At 36.4% G+C, this 17,165-nt stretch overlaps 1 protein-coding gene across 22 annotated transcripts in view; it reads right to left on the bottom strand.

Moving 5' to 3' along the window:
• The window catches only part of LOC131682192 (sodium/hydrogen exchanger 3), a 175,412-nt gene extending 159,833 nt beyond the window's left edge, over nucleotides 1–15,579 (bottom strand). For 14 of the 22 annotated variants that reach the window (XR_009304042.1, XR_009304041.1, XR_009304043.1 and 11 more), the window contains exon 1: nucleotides 14,972–15,579. The gene's annotated coding sequence lies outside the window, so the exon portion shown is untranslated. The remainder of the gene's footprint in view (nucleotides 1–14,971) is intronic. The other 8 variants (XM_058963498.1, XM_058963503.1, XM_058963505.1 and 5 more) reach the window with 2 other exon arrangements.
• Between the last annotated feature and the right edge of the window lie 1,586 nt (nucleotides 15,580–17,165).

Raw genomic sequence — 17,165 nt, 5'->3', positions numbered from 1 at the left:
TTTGATTGTAATCCACCTAACAGTGTGATGAGAAATTTGTTCTACTTAAACGAAACTAAAAGAAAATTAATGGGAATATCTCACTTATCTGTGATTAATCTGTGAAAACACAATATTTAAAAAAACATATTGCATCCATTAAATTCTCCGAAGACATTATTGGCCTAAAATTAGCCATATTGGCATTAATAATTGATTGCATGGTTTTGCCCTTATTTTTAGATATTTTCTTCAACCGTATTTAATGTTAAATATTTCTTTTGATAGCTTTGATATAAATACACAATAGCTCAATCGATAAATATTCATATAAGCTTCCTAAGGATATATAAATTCTGTAACTAAGTTTTCATAGTTAACTTAGAAAACTGCCAAAAATGATTTTTTTCACGCGCATTTTACATATCTCGGAAACTGAAAATCAAATTAGTGTTCTGTCTGGGTGTCAGTCCTTTCATTTTAAATTGGTTTGGATAAGATCGGTTCAATCATCGCTGAGAAACACGAATGAGAGTTTGCCGCATAGCACAAACGCGCACACACATACAGAGATTATCCCAAATCGTCAAGCTGAGTCGATTGGTATATGACTCGGCCTTCCAGGCCTTGAAAGTTTGAGCGAATTCTATACATTTCCTTTTATAAGAAATGTAAAACGTGTATCGCAACTATGGGGTCAAGACAGCCTGCGGTATTGGTATAGTTGTATTTACTAGCAAAACCAGTTTTCTTCTAAGTGCATGACTAATTGAAAACAAAACAAAAGCTGTACATTTCAATATCAAAAAGTATAGTTATTGCTATTTTTCTGCTTAAAACCGAGTTTCCAACTACTTTGTCACGACAGCCTGCCATTCTGCTATCATTTTCCGTTCATCTCAATCTGGTACGATAAGAGGTTTTCTTTCACGTTTTCAATACTGCTCACATACTATATCATTCTGGCTCACAATTTATTTGTCTACTCTCTGATTCTAGCACACACTCTTTCAAACAGTTGAGAATTAACACAACTTAATACTTGTGTTTCCTTATATTCTCTGCATACAGAGTTTGACAGTATACAACATATTTTTTCTATCCAATCTATTGGAGTCGTCTTAACGAGTTTGACAACGTCAAAATGACAACAAATTACGAAACTTACATTTAATGGCAAATTTGAAGTAAGTATTCTGGTAGCCAGTTGTTTAATTTATCGATAGTAATTGTTCTCGTTTAATTAAATTCTTTATGATTTACATACCAAATAAACTGAAAATATAATCAATTTCCTTATACTATCACAATTTATTAATGCTTAATGTTCTAAGCATTAAATTTGTCATAATGGTATGCAATAATCAATGAGGGATAAGGGAAAAACAGAAAACACAACTGTGGGAACATGAACTTACAACTATAGGAACGTAGATACACAACTGCGCATAGGAAAACCATAAAATTTAAAAATTATCCCGAAAAGATATTTATTTTACGCTACTGGACAAACAAAAAACTCAACGTAGGGGTTTATACATGGAATGTGTATGCAAAGTTTGAAATAAATAGGTTTTGTAGTTTTTGAATGGCAGGTAACACCACAAATCATGTTTTTCCCGAGACGTTCTACTAAAAGCTTCGTCACCGAGTCGCTTGTTGGTATATTTGCGGAAAAAATTACAGTATGTTATTGAAATGATAAATCATATTTTACAAACATTTTGATCAATCCACTTCACCTAAAGTTCTGAAAATATAATCACAAAAGAAAGTGTTTTTTTTTTCACGCTGAACCCCTTTAACACCCCAGACCCCTCCCCCAACCCCCCTACACCAAGTTGTTCTTCTATAACTGTTAATAATCATTCTAAAATTGACCTTCTGTAAAGTTGTTTAGAACAATGATATACACTTTTTTTCAAAGGTATGAGTTTTCTAAAGCATACATTCCTGTAGTAATATTTCGTCGCTGGCTTGCCAATTTATAAAAACCTCTGCGCTGTATTTTCAACCATTAATGTGCTGTGGGAAAATTCCAGTTTTTTGGAAATAATCCATAATGTTGCCTGTCTTCAAAAACGGAGATCGACGAAACGAGAGGACTTATCGTGGTATAACTAGCCTGTCTGCTGCTTCAAAGTTATTTGAAATTATAGTAAGACTCATGATTCTGGAAAGCACTCGTAATTACATTTCATTCGATCAACACGGTTTCGTGCCTGGATGATCTAACTCGACAGTTTTATTGGAGTTAACCTCCACATGCATCAAAAAGATCGAAAAATCTCAGATTGGGGGTGGGCGTAGCGTAGTTGGTAAATCGATTGCCTTGTACCGTAAAACGGGGTATCTTTGATCACCGGGGTAAGTGTGATTAAATGAGACTTTTGTCATTAACGTACGATAGGATGATTCCCTCTAACAAAATCATCGAAACAAAATACAAACCATATTCTGAACACGTTCAGCATCTACCGGCAACGATTATTTTGTCATTTAATGTACCTTTTATGAAAACAAATTCAAATTGAAAATGATTCAACTTTCATGCATCGTTCCAATCTGTTCAAACAATTCCTTGTATATTAATGAAATCAAACAACTGAGCTGATCGCCTTTTTAGAAACCGAAACTATTCAATAATTTATTAAAAAAATCCGAGATTTTTATTTCTAATTATTTTATTTCGGCTATTCTCTCGAAAAAGTTTGATAAAAGTCGGCCGTATCCTTCCAGGGAATTTTCTTTTCTTACAAGACGACACAATATAGGGCCATAAAATCGCCTGCAGATATGCAATTTACACAACATTTGGAGCGTTATCTCTTATTTCGATAGACATATTTTACTGATCAAAGTTACCCCGAAAACAACGGATCAAAATTTACAACAAATGTATTTCATTTTTATAGTTAAACGAAATAAATTACCAAACAATTTGGACGTTTTCAATCTATGGGTACCAGTACTTGTCTTAAAAATGCAAACAGTTACATCTACCTGATTTGAAGAAACTTATTCGAAAAAATGTAGAAAAATTGATCAATGTTCCCCCGTTTTACGGTACGCAGCGCACCTGGGTTCGAGACCCGACCCAGCACATAGGGTTAGAAATTTTTCAATAGACATTTTTCCAATCCGAAGAGGCGAATGACCCTAAGGTTAAAACTTCTTGAAATAAAAAAGATGGGTGGGTAATGTCAGAGACATAACCGGAGTGAAGTAGAATACACTTTAGACCGGTAAATTCTGCTCTGGAATAAGCAATTTCTATGCGATTTTGTCGACTTTAGCACATTCATAGTTTATTTGGAGTATTTTTGGAATTATGAAGTTGACAATTTGCAACATTCTTTGAAAATATTGTTGAACTTTTATGAATGAAGGCACGCAAACGAGCGTTTGACCGTCGTCCTACTACCAGCATCAGAGAAGTAGCAGATCAGCATTTTTCGCTACATGGCCTGTACCAAACAAACCGCTCGTAAGTCCACCGGAGGAAAGGCTCCCCGCAAGCAGTTAGCAACAACCCCCTGGCAACCCTATACCATCATATGGAGTTTGACAGCGACCGACATATATGGGGCGTTATAGCTATAAAGCCCCAAACAAAGAATTATGTTCGGCACTATGCTCGATATTCAAGCATTCCACACGACGTTTTGCATCTTGTGGGATGATTTAATAATTTAATTTATTCGACATTTTGTAACTAAATACAGCTTCTAATCATTCGGTACAAAATCAATGTTTTGCCTTTCATGGCAGTGAAGCTGGCTGTACACAGACGTCGTCCTTGACAGCGGGCTGGTTGGCAACGAAGGCCGTGTAAAAGTGCCCCAGTCACGGTTGGCGTTAAGAGCCTCATCGCTACCGAACAGAAACAGTCGCCCTGCGAAAAATTCACAGCTATCAGAAATCGAGCGGGCCTAAATTGTGACCCAAAATAAACCACAAACCAACAAGTTGTTTTCAGAACCAGCCAATTATAAAGTATTATTATTATAAATGAAATGTTCCATTGCCTTACAACCTCCCTCTCCCTTTCCACCCGGCTTGAATAACTATCAATCTTGATGATGCTGTGCGGCGGGGCACTAGTTTTTATTATGGTGGAAAATTTAGGTTTGCGCGTTTTTCCCAAAAGTTTTTAGCTGTGCTGTTTTCAAAGAAGTTGTAGTTGAATTCAAAATAAAATAGTTTATTTTTATTGTCAGAGATGGACCTTCCAACGAAAACTAGTCTGGCTCGCTTGGAATCGAATTGTATGGACCAACCACTGCTTTCACAAAATCTGTTATTTTCAGTAATTGAACATTCTACATTTTTGTAAATTGAATCATTACACTAACCTGTCTATAAATCACACAAATAACTTTTTTATTTTGTGCCATTCTACTTGAAAGCGACGATATTGTTCACAAGTGGCTCACTTACCATCCAACGCTCTTGGCAAGCCACTTTCTGATGCTTGTAATAAAATTTCAATTCGATTCTTTGTCGATAAATTGATGGCCCTGAAAAGGGCCTTTTCTTTGGGCAGTGTTCGAAATTTACTTGGTGCTGGTGTATATGGTAACAGTTTTGGTGCCATCGAAGACGGCGTGCTTGGCCAACTGTTCTGACAGCAGCAAACGGACTGCGGTTTGAATTTTGCGGGAGATGCTGCAAACGAACTGCTGCATGCTGATGCTGCGAACGAACTGATCGTGAACAACAGCATGCTGAGTTTTTATACCTGACTACAGCACAATGTAAGCTCGTCCTTTTTTGTGTTGTCCTCAATATGTGTTCTTCGTAGCTCCACCCCTTTGTTGGTCGACCACATATTTTTGATAAAGAACAAAATTGAAATTGTGTTTCCAATACGGAGGTTATCGAACACTCAGGGTAAAAAGAGTAATGTAATACGGCACTTTGGTAAAATGTTTGAGAATTGAAACCGTTTTTGAATGCGCCTAGTAAACACGAAACTGTAAACAAACACACAAATGATAACTTTTTATTTTGTGTCATTCTACGTGAAATCTACGATATTGTTCACAAGTAGCTCACTTGCCATCGAACGCTCTTGGCAAGCTACTTTCGGATGCTTGTAATAACAAAATTTCAATTCGATTCTTTGTTGATAAATGGCCCGTACCAAACATACCGCTCGTAAGTCCACCGGAGGAAAGCCTCCCCGCAAGCAGTAAGCAACGAAGGCCGTGTAAAAGTGCCCCAGTCACGGTTGGCGTTAGGAAGCCTCATCACTACTGAACAGAAACTGTCGCCCTGCGAGAAATTCACAGCTATCAGCAATCGAGCATGCCTAAATTGTGACCCAATATAAACCACAAACGAACAAGTTCTTTTCAGGACCAGCCAATTATATTCCAGTAAGATATAAATGAAATTTTCGTTTTCCATTGCCTTACAACCTCTTTCCTCCCGGCTTGAATTACTATCAATCTTGATGATGCAGTGCGGCTGGGCACAGGCAGTTTCCATTATAGTGGAAAATTTAGGTTTGCGCGTTTTTCCCAAAAGTTTTTCAGCTGTGCTGTTTTCAAGGAAGTTGTAGTTGAATTCAAAATAAAATAGTTTACTTCTATTGTCAGAGGTGGACCTTCCAACGAAAACTAGTCTGGCTCGCTTGGAATCGAATTGTACGGACCAACCACTGCTTTCACAAAATCCGTTATTTCAGTAATTGTACATTCTACAGAATTAGTCACAACTATTTCCAATCAGCGCAAAAATCGAAGGTTTTCATTCAATACAACAGCAGATTTTCACGTTTGAAAAAACAGGCAGCATTCTGGCCGAAAATTTTGAAACGGAGCACCTATATCGAAACGTTTGAAAACGTTCGATTTTTGTAAATTGAATCATTACACTAAAATGTCAATAAATCACAAATAACTTTTGATTTTGTGCCATTCTCGTGAAAGCGACGGTATTGTTCACAAGTGGCTCACTTACCATCCAACGCTCTTGACAAGCTGATGCTTGTAATAACAAAACTTCAATTTCATTCTTTGGGCAGTGTTCGAAATTTACTTGGTGCTGGTGTATATGGTAACAGTTTTGGTGCCATCGAAGACGGCGTGCTTGGCCAACTCTTCTGACAGCAGCAAACGGACTGCGGTTTGAATTTTGCGGGAGATGCTGCAAACGAACTGCTGTATGCTGATGCTGGAAACGAACTGATCATGAGCAACAGCATGCTGAGTTTTTATACCTGATTACAGCACAATGTAAGCTCGTCCTTTTTGTGTTGTCCTCAATATGTGTTCGTCGTAGCTCCACCCCTTTGTTGGTCGACCACATATTTTTGATAAAGAACAAAATTGAAATTGTGTTTCCACTACGGAGATTACCGAACACTCAGGGTAAAGAGAGTAATGTAATACGGCACCTTGGTAAAATGTTTGAGAATTGGAACCTTTTTTGAATGCGCCTAGTAAAAATGTTTTCCACTTCACTCCAGTTTGTTTCTGACCATATTTGCAATTTACGTACTGAAATAAATCTTAATTTAGGGTTTAACCCAAATTGCTCTCCAGGGAGAAACAGTCCATGAAACAGAAAATGCAAACTTATTCTTTGAAATGGTTTTGGTGGCCCTGAAAAGGGCCTTTTTTATAATGATGCAAGTGAGTTCTACCTTTTCAACTTCCAAATCCATACAAAGTGCGTCCCTGCCGCTTCAGAGTATAGACGACATTCATTGCGGTTATGCGCTTGGCGTGTTCAGTGTAGGTCAAGGCATCTCGGATGACATTTTTCTGCACACCATCAGCATTCGTAGATTAAATTAGAGATGCATTTTACACCACCACGACGAGCCAGACGCCGAATTTGGTGATTCCCTGGATTTTATCACGAAGAACCTTGCGATGACGCTTGGTACGGGAACGCAAACATGATACCGCTCATTGTACCGTCCGGACGAGCATGTTGCTCGTGTGGTAAGCGAGCACCCACTGATACAAAACAAGCTCGCGTGACCTGTATATATAACATTCCCGTATGTAATGAAACGCTTACATGCTCCTTTTTGACGGCTCTGCGTGGGATATGCTGGCAAATTGCGCATTTTCCTCGCTGTTTCCAAAGGATTTTCTGAAAATCCTTGTTTTGGTTTATTTATAGTAGTCGCAGTAATTCCGAAATTTAATACGAAATACGTGCACAAATTTCCGATCAGATAGTGCAAAAATGTTGCGATTTCGTCCAGTAGAATGGAAGATACTCGCATTTCAAATCTGGGAAAATTTCTCAACTGAAATTTTTGAAACGGGATCCCATATTGAAACGTTAGAAGTATTCTACTTCAAAAATCTCAGATCGACACAGTTAACACTGATTTGAAAGCCGCTTTTGACAAAATCGACCACCGAATTCTTCTTTGCAAACTGTCGCGCCTCGGTGCTTATGGACGATTAATTGGTGGCTTGGCGGACCTCGCATCTAACTGGCAGAGTATCACACGTCAAGGCCGGCTTCTGTTTTTCGACTACATTTTCCACCGTGTATGGAATTCCTCGAGGCAGCAGCATCAGTCCCATATTGTTTATTCTGTTTTTCAACGATGTAACACTGTTTTTGCATGGCTACTGTAAGCTAGTATAGGGTAATTTGGGGAGAGATGCCGCACATTTCTAAAAATCGATCTTGCATCAAAGTAAACCATTCAATAATTGATGAAATCATTTTTATCAATTGCGACAAGTTTCTAAAATACTGTGAAATGGTTTCGTCAGGATAAAAAATTCATCAAATTTCCACGAACATTTTACAAAAAAGGTAATTTCGGGAGAGATGCCGCATGTGCGGATGAGACGCCACACCGTGGTCACAAATTGAAAAATGGTGAACAAAAGTAGTTTTTAGCACTCGTTGATGTTTTTGTGATTAAGTGTCTTCAGCTGAATTTCATGAAATTTGATTACACCTATAAATAGGCTAGCACCTTCACTTTTCTTAAGGGGGTAACTTTGGGTAGAAATGGTAGCATTTCTAGAAACATATTTTTATTCAACATTTTAAAAATATTTTTCTTTCTAAACCTTGTGTACCGGTTAAGTTGGAGTAACTTAATTAAGGGTACTATTTTATCTATATGTTTGTGCGAGCGATATACAGTGTTTGGCTGTTTCTCCCAACAATGAATTTATATAACTTAGGTTTGTTCTTGAAAAAATCATTTTGAAAAAGCATAACTTTGTTGAAATTTTCGTTACAATCCCAATATTGACATCACTACAAATCAATGCGTTCACGAAAATTAGTGCCTGAAACTTTAAAGAATAATCCGAAGTAACTAATACTATCATATCGCCCGTTTAAATATATAGATAAATAGACTCATAATCCAATATGTCATAGTGTTGGGTCCGTTAGTTTGTGGATATACCTTATTACATATACCTGACGCAAATGATCATTTAATGACAATCCGAGGTGAAAAAATACATTTTAGCTAGGAGTAGGAGAGAGCTGCCGTACGACGACATTTACCCCTGAAATTATGGATGACCGTGCTCATGATCAGAATGCCTTCTAAAAGCTCCCAGCTATTCAACCGATACATAATTTATCAAAAAATCGAACAATTTAAAAAAAAACGAATTTTAATGTGGTGCTGAAAATTTTTCGGCACTCCGTAGTGCAACTGGACGCAAAAAATCATTAATAAAATTTTCGTGAGTTAATAATAAGGAATATTTTACATCTCCAGTGTTGTAATTCTTCGAAAAACAAACTCACAATATCATATTACCGTATAAAAGTTACCCTATATACGAGATACAGAGAGTGCGGCATCTCACCCGACGCGGCATCTCTCCCGAAATTACCCTATCGATCGAGGACTGCGAACGTCTTCAAGCACTACTGACTTTGTTTGTCTTACGGTGTCAGAAGGACAAATTAGTTGTAAGTATTCGCAAATGCGTGGTGTTTACATTCCATCGTATTGCAGCACCGATTTTATTGGACTACCGCATTAACGGTATTTCACTGACCAGAGTCCAGCAAGTTCAAGATCTAGGCGCCTTGTTGAATTCCAAGTTATCATTCGAGGCACCTCGCTGAGCCGTTATTTCAAAAGCTACTCGTCAGTGGGGATTCATCGAAATCGGGTTGCGAAAGATTTTACCGATTCGTAGTGCATAAAACCACTTTACTCCCTGGAAACTGCCAATATCAAAACTTTAGTCTGTCCTATATTGAAAACGGCCTCTATTATTTGGTGTTCACTTCAGACGTCTTAGTGTCTGAGGGTCGGTCTCATACAGAAGCGATTCATTCGAGTAGCCATTGAATTTTGCCACCATATCCTGATCGATGTCGATTAATAGGACTAAATACGCTGCAACGTCGTAGAAGGACCCAACAAGCATTGTTCGTTGAAAAGCTGCTGAATGGAAAAATTGACGCACCGTATCTATTGTCACTAATGAATTTTCGAACACCATCCAGAACGTCTCGAAGCACAATGCTCACTGTTTGTATGCATGTGATTTATGGACCCCCAAACGGCTTAACCGATTGCCGTAAAACATTTTACGTAGTAGACATTTGTTATGGAGCGTGTTTGTGTGATATTGGTTGGGCATTATCTGCTCGCCAGATGGCGCTTCGGAACAAATTTGGGTTTTACTCCTATTCGTCGAAAGTTGCAGCAATGCGCGACGGGTATTAGCTAGTATTCAATAAAACTACGTGTCAGATGATAAACTGCAATACAAATACATCAAAAAGATGTATTGAGAAAAACTGAATTTAACAAAATATCGTTAATATCGTTTTATATCTCGATATGCTGCATACATAAAACATCCATGTTTTCAACAAAGATGACATTCTCAACAACTTTTCTGAAGACATCAAAGATCTTGCTCCTTTTGTTGGAGTGTTAATTCTCAATAATTACATTTGGGAGGTTTCGACCCCAAAATTATTTTATCAAAAGTTGCGTTATACTATGTTATTTAACTTCATCGAAGATACTATGGTTTCAAAAGTTTCGAAATTATATATCATCGCCCGCATTTTTTTTTTGAATATTTAATTAACTTTTTTTTTCATTTTAAAAGTACATTATACGAGATCGAGACTTTGTATACAATCTATTTGCAGTCACTGGGTGGGTTTTCTATAAAAACGCTACTAGAGACAATCTAAAAATTCCAATTTTCCATACTTTACACAAAATAATATGTGTTACACTCAAAAGGTCTTTTGTCGCACAATTTAATAATAACTAGCCAATTCAATAGCCTTGTGCGATATAAGGGACCATTCATAAATTACGTAACTATTTTAGAGTGGGGGAGAGGGAGTTCGACAAATTGTGATATATTGTTACATTTGGGAGAGGGGGAGTAAGCTAGAACGTTACGTAGCAGCACACGTGTTACGTAATAGAGGAGGGAGGATAGAGAAATTTTTGACAATTTGCTACATGGGGGAAGGGGGAGTCAATTCTGGGCAATTTTCGCGAAACGTAATTCATGACTGGTCCCTAATATGCGGGCGTTGCGACGCACCACCCTTCGAACGATAGGACTTTGGGCGGTATGACATGGTGCCGCAATGATAAAAGATTTCGGAATTTTCAATAGGTTACTGACGCTTTGGCAATAAAACTTCTAAGTACTTTAACAAATTAATTCTCTTTAAAAGGTGACTCTACGGTATAACACAGAAAAACAGATATATTTCACAAATATTTCTTGACGGAATAAATATATGAAAAATGATCAGATGATATGTCAAATGGAATTGTTAATATTAGTTAAGCAGCACATTAAATAATTTGTTCAAGTAATTTGATCCCAAGGTAGTGGCTGTGCAGCATTTTTCCTATGGCGCATTTTTTTTAATGGTAAATTTATCTCCCATAAATTAGAAACCAAAATTTTTTCGATTCCTTTAAACGATAGCCAGCGAATTTTTCGATAGGTTTATTTTTTTTTTCAAGAAATACATTAGAACAATCGTGATTCACTTGTTGAACCACCACTTCTGTTAAACCAACGGATAAGATGCACTAGTAAGAACGACCGAGACTTCAAAAATTGGCCAAAAGAGATGGTAGTCTACTTAATTGTCAAAATCCAGTTAAAAATGTTCAACTACTAAATTACAATGATATATTTGTGTGTATAGCGAATACTGTGTCCCTGTAAAGATAGCGACAACCACAGTCTAGGGTTATGCGGCTACTTAAAAACACTCGACTTTTAAGTGGGTGTTGGTTTGTCTTTGCACTTTCTTTCCATTATCATTGCTGCCGCCAGGACTCGCTTAGTGAGAACACCGAGAATAAGTTTTTCTATACCGATGTAAACTATCTGCAACGAGGATATCCCGCCGTAGTGCATGCCAACATATTCAATGTATGAATAGGCCGTATGGCGTTATAGCGGAAACTGTAATCTCTCGAAAGTTGATTGTTGTTTTGTTCTATTCGTTGGAGAAACACGACACATCGTTGAAGGAAAGCAAAGTCATCTGGTCGTTCTTGACCTAGAACTTGAAATGTTGAAGTCAAAACAATACAACTACTACACCAAGAGTTCTATTGAAACAACAAATGAAAGAGGTTGTGTGGCATTATCTTTGCAGTTTTCAGTCGAAAAAAGTAGAATTGTTTGTAAAGATATTGGTTTTTGGTTGTATATATTATTTTCAATTTACACAATTCTGTATTATTACCACGGAAAATTTCTGAGCATGTTTATGAAAAAGGCGTTTTTGTTTTAATAGAAATGGAGAAAGAACATCTTCTAACGCATCAGCATCTAACGATCTATGAATCCTCAAAATCGGTTGAAAATTAGCGGAGTTATCGATTTTTTTTCATATTAGAAACATGCTCTTATAGAACTTTAAGGAGCTAGTGAGGCATTGTCGCACACTATGGGATTATATAATTATGTCTTCCGTTTTTTCCAATTTTGACTTCAAAGTTTACATACATACATTGGAATGTATATGAAATCGAGCAAAACAATGGTTTTTTTTTTAAAAAGTTCATGTGGGTAACGCCAAAAACGTCAAAGCGACAAGAAGAAACACACATACATACGACATAAAAACCGCAATTGCGAGGAAGTTGTCGGCCCTATCATTTTAAACACATCTTCTGAAGATGCAAACTTTGTAGGTCCTATATGTTTCGAGATAGAGAAGATTTTAGTTAAAACATTTACTTACAGAATATGTGTTCAAAAATCCGCCTTATTTCAAAACTTGTAGGACCTACAAAGTTAGTATATTCAAAAGATATATTTATAATTATCTGACATTCAACTTTGTCGTAGACAATATCTTTCTATCTCGTTCCATTAAAAAGTTGATAGCAGCGCTGCCCTAGCGACTGAATTCCGAACTAATATAAAATGATCAAATAAAGCGCTAGATTTCACACTACAACTTTGCTAAAGACACCATAACTCTAAAACGAAAGATAAGGAAAAGATGTGTGAATTGTGGGTTAGCCCCTTTTGGACACTAGGTACCCCCTCGAACTACGAAAATTCCCGTGAATTGAAAGGTAGTTCATGAAATGATCTAATTTGTGCTAGACAGTATAGGTCAATTAACTACTGATAAAATAATGTATTTTTACAATGTTAATATGTAAATGCGGAAGTTTTTGCCATTTCCTGGAATAAATGCAAAATGTGGGTTAGCCCCTTTTGGACGCCAGTCATTCATTTAGTCTCGATTCCACAATTGTATCATTAAATTGCACATATCAACTCCATTTAACAATAAATTATTTATTAAATTACACATCTTATTTAAAATGCGCTTAGGGATCACATGAGAAAATTTTTATTACTGGAAAAATATGGGAAGTTGGGGTATTAGAATATTTAATGAAAAAAATGAGGCTTGTAGAGCTAATGTCAAAAATTTTTACCGGCAATGAATCTATTTTTTTGTTCCTGAAAATTTTCCGCGTTCGACAGTGTACATTTTCCGAAAATTTATTGTAGAATAATAGAGATATATGCACGAGAAAATGATAAAATTTAATAGGAATGAAAAGAGCCCTATGACCCCAACATCTCGTATTTAGACAAAGGTATCAAATGTTTCGTTCGATTTCTGAGCTTTTTTACATTAGACATACTTCATATATATATATATATATATATATATATATATATATATATATATATATATATATATATATATGTGTATATATATATATATATATATATATATATATATATATATATATATATATATATATATATATATATATATATATATATATATATATATATATATATATATATATATATATATATATATATATATATATATATATATATATATATATATATATATATATTCCTCCACATTTTCCCTTAGTACCAAAAGCGAAGTGGGCGGAGGTCTAAAATTGTCCAAATGATGAGAAATTTGGCATATGTGCTTTGCTATAATATAAAGGGGTTTATACATTCCACATAGTCTAATCCATGTGTGGTTGTGTCAGTGCGACGTTTGAAGTTGAATACATTCGCATTCCATCTAGGTATTTGTGCAAAGACGAAATATCAGTGTGCGTTTCATTGGCGTTAAATAACGAAATTAAATCATATAGAACCCGACTGTCTGCGCCAAGATAGTCAAATCACAATATTTTGAATATTATTATACATACAGATCTACTTACATATTAATTATTATTATTATCAGAATATTCTATAATTGAAAGTTTAGTTCTACGTTAACAGTTCGTACAACCCCATTGGGCTGTTCCTTCTAGAATTTTCTATTCTTTAGATACAACATATCTACAATGTGGTACTGGTACAAATCAGGAGGATTATATCCGAAGTAGATTAATTCATATATTAGAAGAATAGGAAACATTTTTTTTAGTATTATAACGTTAAGATGAAGATTCCCGTGTATACTGGGGATAATGCGATCGAAGTGCGAATGCACGATCTAGGTCCGTATACCGCTCACGCAAGCAGCAGGGGTTTTGTTTGTTCTGGCGATACAGAGAGCGTTACTATATACATTAAATTTCGGTATAATAATGCAACAAGTGAACAATATTTGCTCAAATTTTTATTACAAGATGTTGACAGCGAATCACGGGAGGAGGCTTGTCGAAAACTTGTTTTGTGGTTTACAGTATAACTCAAAAGTTACTCGACCAATCGTTTAGAAGTTTTGCACATTTCTTCACATCAGTGCGGTAACTATGGAAGCGCAATGAAAAAATCAGATTTTCACTAAAAATGATCGGATAACATGTTACTGTACAAAATCAGAATTTTTTAGGGCTTCCGTAGTAAACTGGTCAATAATGTGAAGAAGAACTATGCAAAATTTCAGGAGATTTCCTAATTTTTCACCGAAACTACATCGTAAGGCGGTTTCACTTTATTTGTAACAATTGTGAATAATTTTTTCAATTAACATCGTTTTAACTGGTAGAACACCATCACTTTTTTAAATTCTAAATGTAATATAATAACTTTGAAAATATTTCGAATTTCGAAGAACTGTCCAAGTTGTATGTTTTATTTATCGCTGTGAACTCATAAAAAAACTTTACAAGAATAGATAGACTAATATAAAACGAGATCTTGACTCAAAAAGATTCAATTATTCAAAGGTTCTCCATTCCATTATAAATAATGTAATATGGCAGGCCAATACTCCCATCTACTGAGCAGGTTTGCTACGTCGAAATCAGCTTCAGAAGCTTGAATATCACCGTCCAGATGAAAACAAAACATATATTGCTCTGCTGTCATTGCAGCGCGCGACTGTAGGTCAAAGAAAATCGATAGAGCCGCCGGGCGAAATTCGGCAAGGGGAGCCCAGCTCGACCGAAAACCAATGCAGGAGCAAAAACTCACAGTGACACAGGGAGCGTCTTTCTGGTAGTTTTTACAAATTATTTTTTGGCAACCGTTGGTTTATGCTAATGTTAGCTCTTTTTAGGGGGGGAAATTACCTTGACAGGCTGCTCCTTGCTCTACCATAGCCGATGTCTGATATTGCGTGAATGGAGAAATTGAAGGTTAAAACTTATATAATCTCCAGGTGCGTACCTTTTTGATACTCCGTTTGTTTATCCTCTAAACACTGTTTACGATATTAACATGTCGATTTTTCACATAGTGTAGTTTGTTTTGCAATAAAAAAAACAGTGCTTGCAACAATCGTCACATTTTTCAAAACACAAACTTTTACAGCCACCCCAAATTTCTTTCGCCCACCAGCCAACAATCACTTCCATTGAACATCGACTTTTCTCCAGCGAATGGCCAGGAACACTTATGTAACCAAATTTTCCATTCGCGATAACTGGGCAACCGTCAAAGCGCCCCCGGACCTTAAACCTTACACAACACTCAAAGGGACCTGTATGCCCCAAAATCACACTAAAACACACCGTTCACAATGGAAAAAGTCTGCGTTGGATCGAGAAAGGTAAAATTTTCACTGTTTTGCACTGCCTGCAAAGGGAAACTTCCAACAGTGTGCGTTTTCACCAGTAGGTTGAATGCGGCCGCCATTTCTAAGTTCAGCGACTGAAATGATCACAGGTTCTGCTTTGTTTGCTCGATTTTACCGTGAAAAGCTGCAAATTTTCTCTCCCGACTGCCAGTGCCAGGCAAACAAGATGCATTTCAAGGGCGAAACAACGGCATGAGTTTGATGGAGAGCGTCCGAGTATGAAATGAGCAAACCAAGGGCGTTACTCTCAGGGAAATGGGAAAATTCGGGAAAATAGAGCATATGTTACTCAAATGGGAGAGACGCGACCATGTGACTGCCGGCGTTGTTATCAAACAGATCCAAAACCAAAATAAAAACAGAATCTGATGTTGGTGTTTGCCGGAATCGGTTTCACCGTCGCATGGTAGCTTTGTTTTCTGTAGTAATTCAGCACTAAAGATAGGAAAATATAAGAAAAGAATTTTATTTATTTTCAACGGGTTTTCTATCGAGCAAGCACATGTTCAGTGCAATAACAAACATAATCGAAGCCCTTTATCGCTCATCAAAACTTTTGTTTATAACATGTTTTCGGACAGCTGATTTTGACAGTCTCTATCGCGCAGGCGCATTTCGTTGTTTATATTTCCTTTAGCATTTCCCTTACACTTTGTTTCTATATACACATTCGAACATTCGTTTTTTCCGAATACTAATATGAAATCGTTGCTAACGCCCACGAGGGGGTTTGGAATCGATTATAAAATGAAAACGGGTTTGTATTGCTAGTTTATGCGATAATTTCGAAAATAGGGCATATGAATCTTTTTCTTTTATACATTCTGTTTACTTGAGAAGACACGGTACCATTACAGCTAAAAGGTGCCATTTTTTCATTTCGCACTTTAAATTTCTAAAAAGTAAAGGATGTAATCCTTTACTTTTAAAACTACATTTCAAAGCTAAAGAACAATTTTCAGATTATTTTAGATAAGTGACAATTTTAGACTACCTTAAACCGTTAAAAGTAGATGGGGGAGGGGGTAAATTATTAAGACTGGGGGTGAGCAATTGAATACAAATACTATATATAGACTTTGGCTTTGAGAAATTTTATTTAAAGAAAGGAAAACATTCAAATTTAGTTTTTCATGACAAAGGTCTGCTTCCGAAAGACATTTTCATGAAAGGGGGGGTTGATTTTAGCAGCGGAGTAACAGTGATATCAGATACAGGGGGAGAGGACAACGGTGGCAGAGTAGAGAAGAACATCAAGATTGCAGTTTGTGGTAAATCGTTAACGATAATGACAGCCTTAAATCGCCAGGTCGGCACACAGCAGGACGTCGTTTTTCCTCGGCAAAACATCAGAATGAATACTTGCTTTGTTATCAATAAGAAATCATTCACATCTCAATGAATTTTCAATTTACTTTCACTGATTACACAAATAGAAATTCTGTTTGATGTCATTAGGCAATTTTTCTGAGCAAAATCGTCCCAGCATTTATTGGGGCTAGTATTTTCAGAAAAGCCACAGAAAAGGAAATCAGAGACCAACCAGCACAACTCCAAGTACAAGTGTTGATTCAACCACATTCAATAAAGGTCAGTCTGTTGAAAAGCGTCGTTTCTCACTCGTGACCATAATTAATTAAAATCTAATATCTTAATGCTACCTTTAAATGGTTAGAGTAACTCGGTCA

This window comes from Topomyia yanbarensis, chromosome 2 (genome assembly GCF_030247195.1).
Source record: "Topomyia yanbarensis strain Yona2022 chromosome 2, ASM3024719v1, whole genome shotgun sequence".
Taxonomy (NCBI): Eukaryota; Metazoa; Arthropoda; class Insecta; order Diptera; family Culicidae; genus Topomyia; species Topomyia yanbarensis.
The sequence above is the reverse complement of the archived record's forward strand: the minus strand, read 5'-3'. Positions and strand labels throughout refer to the sequence as shown.